This window comes from Cajanus cajan, chromosome 2 (assembly GCF_000230855.2).
Source record: "Cajanus cajan strain Asha chromosome 2, NIPB_CcT2T_4, whole genome shotgun sequence".
Lineage (NCBI taxonomy): Eukaryota > Viridiplantae > Streptophyta > Magnoliopsida > Fabales > Fabaceae > Cajanus > Cajanus cajan.
The window spans coordinates 55,033,592-55,042,052 of NC_138518.1; positions in this window are offsets into that span (position 1 = coordinate 55,033,592).

The window sequence follows — 8,461 nt, forward strand, 5'->3', positions numbered from 1 at the left end:
TAAAAATTTGCAGATTTGATTTATGCATTAAGAATTTTAAATTTAACTATTAGATCATTGAAATTTGATATAGAACATGAGTTATTGAACAAAGTAAGTCTAGGTAGACTTACTCTAGGAATAAACGGATGCCTCCTCATATATATATATATATATATATATATATATATATATATATATATATATATATATATATATATATATATATATATATGTGTGTGTGTGTGTGTGTGTGTGTGTGTGTGTGTATATATATATATGTGTGTGTGTGTATAGAGAAAATTAATCAACATAAAACATAAATGTTCTCCAATGGAATTATAACATAGATTGTTAAGTCAAACGAAGCAATTCCCAACAAGGTTTTGAATATGACAAATATAATACATATTGTTATTTTTAACATGTGTGTTAGTGTTTCAGATAAATATAAGAACAAACAAAACTGAAAAATGAAGTACGTCCTATTACACATACTATGGTTAAACCAAACGAAGCCTGGTTGAGCTGTACAAAGTATCAGACGATGGTTGATCAAGCATCAAGACTAAGCCTGATCAAAAGTCAGATGAAAATACAACAAATACAAGACAAGGCGTACTACTAGTCGAAGGTCAACAAAGTATCAGACGATGGATAACACAAGACGAAGAAACATTCCAGACAGAATTAAAGTCTTTCATCTTCACAACTGACCAGACGAAAGGAAAAGTCAAAGTCTACTTCTTAGACGGAGACTCAAATTTGAGATACATTACCATACTCAAACGAAGAATAATAAAAAGCATCTGAAGCCCACTATTCACAACAAGAGATATCAAATATCGTCTACACTCATAGAAGAGCACACGAAGTCATCAAATTTGTGAGAAGAAAGAAGAAAGATGGACAAGCGCGTATCCACAAGTCAAAGCATGCGTGTGTCAGAGAAAATACACCTACTTTTCAGAAAAAGACAATGCCTCTACAGCCACACTAACGGGGAGAGAGAACAGAAATACCTAGGTTATGATTGAAGTCATAAATTGAAGTAAACGAACTACACAAAAGACTTCACGTAACACAGATTCAGTAAGCAAGCATTCAATGCAAGATCAAATGCATTAAATGAAAGATCTATATGGCCATGAACAAACTACTATCTGCGCCAATGGGAAGCTCCGCTCCAACGGACACTTTCAAATTTAAACAACAGGTAGATTTATCACGAGGCTATAAATATCAAGACCTAACAAGAGAAGGAAGAAGAAGTGTGAAGCAACGACCAATAAGCAAAAGCGAACATAAAAGAAAACTTACATCTCTTCCTGTACAGTCTTGTATATTTGTGTAAAACTAAGATAGCTTATCTTAGCGAGTGTTGAGACTATCCTATCATCTTTGTGAGAGTAATACACACACTCAAAACACATATCTCTGTAAAACTAAGGTTACATACCTTAGCGAGTGTAGAAACCATCCTATCCTCTCTATGAGAGTTATACACACACTCAAAACATCTATCTGCTGTAAAGCCTGAAAAGGCTAGTTGAAAGAATACTTGGGGAACCAGAAGTGGTTTAAGAATAATAGCGCTGACAAGTGAAGTTGGCGAACCAGGTGTGGTTGATAATACTTGGGGAACCAAAAGTGGTTTAAGAATACTAGGTTGATAATACTTGTAATTCGTTGTGATTAGTGGAACCTTTCGGTTGAAGGAGACTGGATGTAGCTCAAGTCAAGTGAATCAGCATAAAACTCTTTGCACTTTTTATCAATATCTCAGACGCAATTTTGTTTAGCTGATATATTATACTGTAAATTTCGTCCACTACTTATTTTTCACTGCAACTATCTTCAGACGAAAAATACACCTACTTAACTTATAATTTTAAGAAACATTTTTCTTGTGTAGACGATAAACTCTCAAATGCAAAATCTTTTGTTAAGCCAAACTTGCACAGTTTTTAATTGTTCAAAATAATATTCTTATTAGATGAAAAAAAGTCTCTTTGCGAAAATAGTATTAAAATTCCTTCGTTCACACACACATTCAACCCCCCTTTTGTGTGTTTTTCCACTAACTTCAATTGGTATCAGAGCTTGACCCCTTGGGTTGAGCATCTAACACTGCAAGGGTACATAACGATCGATGGAAAATGAAGGACAAGCTGTGAACCACCCACCTCTCTTCAGAGGAACAAAGTATTACTACTGGAAACAAAGAATGATCGCATTCTTTGACGCATGTCATATAGACATGTGGGATGTCATAGAACAAAGAGACTACATTCCACTTGGCGAGGCTGGTAGGGAGATACCTAAAGCACGTTGGAATGAAGAACAAAAACAAAGATTCGTGCTGAACTCCAAAGCCCGAAATGCACTCATGTGTGCTCTATCTGAGGAAGAGTACACCAAAGTACACAACTTCAAGAGTGCCAAGCAGATGTGGGATATGAAGTTAGCGAAAATACACATAGAAGAAGGTTTGAATATGTGTGTGTGAACAAAGGCATTTTAAAAAACATTTTCGCAAGGGACTTCTTCTTTGTCTAATAAAATGTTGTTTTGAGTGCTAAACTGGAACTGTGCAGGATTGGTTCAACAAACGACTTTTGTGTCTAGGAGTTTATCGTCTGCTTAGGGAAAATGTTTCTTAAACGAAAATCGTTCTTTAAGATAATAAATTGAACAAGTGTGGTTTTCATCTGAAGATAATTTTAATAGACGATAAACATTAGATGAAGTTTTCAGTATATTAAGTTAGCCAAATAAAAGTGTGTCTAAAACATTGAAAAATACTACAAGTATTTTTATACTGGTTCGCTCAGACTGAGCTACGTCCAGTCTTCTTCAAATGAAGGGTTCCACTATATTTTTAATAAGGTACAAGTATTATTTGTTCAGCCTCTTTAGGCTCGCAGTGAGTATTATAGACCACCTAGGTCACGACCACTCCTGGTCGGCCAACTTCACTCATTGGCTCTAGTATTCTTTAATCAGCCTCTTCTAGCTAGGAGTGAGTATTATAGACCACACAGGTCATGACCACTCCTGGTCGGCCAACTTCACTCATTGGCTCTATTGTTCTTTAATCAACCTCTTCAGGCTAGTAGTGAGTATTATAGACCACCCAGGTCACGACCACTCCTGGTTGGCCAACTTCACTCATTGGCTCTAGTATTCTTTAATCAGCCTCTACAGGTTAGCAGTGAGTATTATAGACCACCTAGGTCATGACCACTCCTGGTCAGCCAACTTCACTCATTGGCTCTATTATTCTTTAATCAACCTCTTCAGGCTAACAATGAGTATTATCGACCAACTCCTGGCCCGCTAAATTCACCATTAGCGCTAATATTCTTTGATCAGCCACTTCTGGCTCTTAGTGAGTATTCTTTGACAAGCCTCTCCAGGCTTTTACAAGTATTCTTTCCCTAGCCTCTTCAGGCTTTACAAATTACAAATGATAGTTTTTGGTTTGAGTGTTTGGTTTACTCTCACAGAGAGGATACATATGTTTTTACACTCACTAAGGTTTACAACCTTAGTTTTACAAGGATTGAGTGTGTGGTTTACTCTCACAAAGAGAATACAAAGATGAATACACTCACTAAGGTTCATGTTCCTATGTTACACTTAGAACTCTTTAGTCTACAGAGATAAATACACTATGGTACATTTGACTCTACACGCTCTATCTCTAGTTTCATTGCTTCGTGGGCTTGATATCACTCTTCGCTCATCTTTTTCCAAAAGCCAACCTTTCAAGGTTTGAAGTCGTGATATATATATAGTCTTGTAAAATTTGCCCGTTGCAAGTGTCCTTTGAAGTGGATGTAGTTATTCATGATTAGTTTGATCTCGCATTAAATGTTGCTTTCTATTTATAGACATTGCGTGAAGTCTTCTTTGCCATGTTAGCAGCTGTGTCTGAGTTTAGCAAAGACCTAGGAACCTTTTTGTCCTTTTCCGGTCATCGTAGCTTCAGAACATTATCTTATCTGAAAAAGTAATGTACTTTTTCTGACACATGCATGCTTTTACTTTTGAGTGCTTTTTTTTCTTCTTCTTCTTCTCTTCCTTTAATCACACCATTATGTTGAGAGCATTTATATAATTGTAGATGATGCTTGATTTGTCCTTTGAGACATGATTCTTTAAGAGCTTGCCTGACAATCTTCGTCTATGTTTGGTAGTCCATGTGCATCTCAAGTCTTAACCTTCATCTTGAGTGTATGACGTTGATGCTTTGACTTTCTTTTCGTCTAGTCAACATTGTAGATGGACAGGTTTTGTTTCCGTCTATAATACTTTTCAGTCTGTGTTGTCCTTCATCTGATGCATAGTTGACTTTCTTCTGATCTTTGACCAATGTTTCGTCTAATTTCTTATGTTGCACTTGAGGTTGTCCTTGACATACCTTCGTCTGATATTTAGACTCATAGTCGTCTGGCACACATATCATACTTTATATATTCAGTTGGCTTGGTTTGTCTGATTCTCATGATGTGCCTTGCCTTGACTATTCTTCATCTAAGTTGACCATTGGGCTTCATCTGATGTTTAACCCATTTTTGTCTTGTTCTAGATTTAGCTTTGTTTTGGATTTTCGTCTAATACTTCAAGGTTTCGACTTGTAGTAGGCCTCGTCTAGTATTTGTTGAATGTTCTTCTATCTTTTGATCAGACCTAGTCTTGCTGCTTGACTAACCCTCATATGATTTTCTTGTTTAGTTTGTCCAGGCTTCGTAGATCTTGTATTTAATGCATTTAATTTTGCATTAAATGTTTGCTTGCCAAATCTGTGTTACTTGAAGTCTTTTGTACTGTTTGTTCACTTCTAAGTCTGACTTTAATCATAACCTAGGTATATCTGTACTTTTCTTGGCATTATAGCTATGAGGATGTTGTCTTTTACTGAATGGTAGTTGTACTTGCTTTGACACATGTAGCTTTGACTTGTGGATACGCGCTAGTCCATTTTTCTTCTCTCTTCTTCTGTTTTTGATGACTTCATGTGTTCTTCTAAGAGTATGGATGATAAGCAATGTTTCTCGTTGTGACTTAGTGGACTTTAGACATTTTTCAATATTCTTTGTCTGCGTCTGGAATTTAAGTCTCAGTCTGAGAGGTAGACTTTGATTTTTCTTTTCGTCTTATGTATATCCATTGTCTGTGATCTTGTATCATCTGAGGCTTCATTATTTTCCTTCTTGTGTTGGGCTTGGTTTCGTTTGATCTCTTCATCTGATGCCTTGTAGCTTTTACCCTTTGTCTTAGTTCTGGTTTGGGAAGTTGCACATGCTTCGTTCTTCATTTTGCTTGTACTTATATTTTTCTGAAACACTAACACACTTGTTAGAAATAACAACATGTATTATATTTGTCTCATTCAAAACCTTACTGGGAATTGAAGTTAGACATGAAACACATAGAAGGGGGGGTTGAATATGTGTGTGTGTGTAAGAAGGAATTTTAAACCATTTTCGCAAGAATAATGTTCTTCGTCCAATGCACTTTTAGATACCAGACAGTTATGCAGAATTTGCTTAACACAAGGTCATTGCGTCTGAAAGATTTATCGTCTGCTGAAGGAAAATGTTTCATATAATAATAATGATTAAAGTTCTTGCATTTTCCTTTTCAAGATAGTTTCATTTAAAGATAAGTAGTAGATAAAACTCTTCAGTGTATTAAATATATATTAAACAAAGTTTGCGGCTGCGTCTGAAAAATGATTTCACTAAGAGATTCGGGGTGGACGAAGTTTTTCACAAAGATTTCACCAGTAATGAAGATATGCGTCTGAGGCATAGGAATTAGCAGTGCAAGTTATTTTATACTAGTTCACTCAGACCGAGCTACATCCAGTCTCCTTCAACTAAAGGGATCCACTAAATATGCAATTCAGTACAAAAGTATTGTCGACCACTTCTGGCCCGTTGACTTCACTCATCAATGCTAGTATTTTTTTATTAGCCTTTTTATGCTAGCATTGAGTATTATCATCCACTCTTGGACCTGTGTATTCTCGACCACTCCTGACCTACCAGCTTCACTCATCAGCGCTAGTATTTTCTTATCAGCCTCTTCAGGCTAGTAATGAGTATTACAGACCATCCAGGTCACGACCACTCCTAGTCACGAGTATTCTCAACCACGCCTGGTTGGTTAGCTTCACTCACCATCTCTAGTATTCTTAAACCACTTCTGGTTCCCAAGTATTCTCGACAACTCCTGGTCTACCAGCTTCACTCACCAGCGCTAGTATTTTTTATCAGCCACTTCTGGCTAGTAGTGAGTATTCTCGACCACCTCTTGGCCCATCAACTTTACTTGTCGACGCTAGTATATTCTTATCAGCCACTTTTGGCTAGCAGTGAGTATTCTTTGACTAACCTCTCCAGGCTTTACAAGTATTCTTTCCCTAGCCTCTTCAGGCTTTACAAATATAAACTAGGCAAGTTTGGTTTAAGTGTTTAGGTTACTCTCATAGAGAGGATACACGGGTTGATACTCTCACTAAGGTTTGCATCCTTAGTTTTTGCAATGATTGAGTATGGTTTACTCTCACGGAGAGGATACATAAACTTGTTACATTCCCTAAGGTACACGTTCCTAAGTTACACTTAGAACTCCTTAGTCTACAGAGAGAAATACACTAAGGTACATTTGACTCTATATGCTCTGTCTCTGGCTTCGTTACTATATGGACTTGATATCACTTTTGTTCATATTCGAAAAGCCAACCTTTTAAGGTTTGAGGTAGTGATATATATAGTTTGTAGAATCTGCTCGTTGCAAGTGTCTGTTGAAGCAGATATAGTCGTTTATGACTAGTTTGATCTTCTCATTTAATGCTTGAGTTCTTGCATTAAATGTTGCTTCCTATGATAGACCTTGCGTGGAGTCTTCTTTGCCTTGGTAGCAGTAGTGTCTAAATTTAACAGGGACCTAGGAACCTTTTTATCCTTTTTTGGTCACATAGTTGTAGAGTGTTGTCCTTTTCTGAAAAAATAATGTACTTTTTCTGACACATGCATGTTTTGCTTTTGCGTGCTTTTCTTCTTCTTCTTCTTTTCTTTTTGATCACGCGTTTACATTGAGAGCATTTGAGTGATTATAGACGATGCATTGATTTGTCTTTTAAGACTTGATTCTTCAATTTCTTGCGTGACAATCTTCGTCTGCATCTGTTGGTCTTATGCATCTCAATCTTGACTTTCGTTTGAGCATTTAAGTTTTAATGCTTTGACTTTCTTTGATTTGGTTAACGTTACACGTGGACAAACTTTGTTCTTTGTCTGATGTGTCTTTTAGTTTGTGTTGTCCTTCGTCTTCTATGTTGTTGACTTTTTTCTATTCTTTGTCTCATGTTTCGTCTAATTCCTTATGTTGCACTGAAGGTTGTCCTTGACACACTTTCATCTGATATTGGACTCATAGTCGTCTGGTGCCCATATTGTGCTTTGTCTTTTTCAATTTGATTAGTCTGATTCTCTTGTTTAGTTTGTTCAAGCTTCGTAGATCTTGCATTTAATGCATTTGATCTTTCATTAAATTTTTGCTTGCCGAATCTGCGTTTCACGAAGTCTTTTGTGCCATTTGTTTACTTCTATGTCTGACATTAATCATGACCTAGACATCTCTGTACTTTCCTGGCATTGTGGCTACAGAGGCATTGTCTTTTATTGACTGATAGGTGTATTTGCTCTAACACATGCAACTTTGACTTGTGGATAAGTTCTAGTCCATTTTTCTCTTCCCTATTTTCCTATTTTAATGACTTCATATGTTCTTCTGAGAGTGTGGGTGATAAGAAGTACTTCTCGTTGTGATTTAGTAGACTTTAGACGCAGTCCCACATTCTTCGTTTTCGTCTACATATTTGAGTCTCCGTCTGAAAGTTAGACTTTGACTTTTTCTTTCGTCTGGTCAGCTGTGTGGCCTTTTAACTCTGTCTAGGATGCTATTGTCCATCGCCTGTAGTCTTGTATCATCTGAGGCTTCGTTATTTTCTTTTCTTTTGATAAACCTTTATCCGATGCTTAGCTCATATTTCTTGGTTCTGGTGTAGATGGTGGTACATGTATATTCTTTATTCTTCAGCTTGCATGTAGTTATATCTTTATCTGAAACACTAACACATTTGTTAGAGATAACAATATGCATTATATTTGTCTCATTCAAAACCTTACTAGGAATTGCTTCGTCTGACTTAACAATGTTTCCCTTTTTGATGATGACAAATATAATTGATCAAATGGTTTTAGATAAGCTAAATCAGAGTTATTTGTATGTTATGGCAGGTTCGTTATATTTCTCCCCAGGTTCATTGTATTTCTCCCCCTTAGTATATGCTCTCCCCCTTACTAGATTGTCTCTTTGTCCATTTTTGATCTATTTCTGATTATTTTTGATTTAGATAACTTATTACTTATTTGATTAATTCTTTTCTATTTCTCCTCCTTTGTAA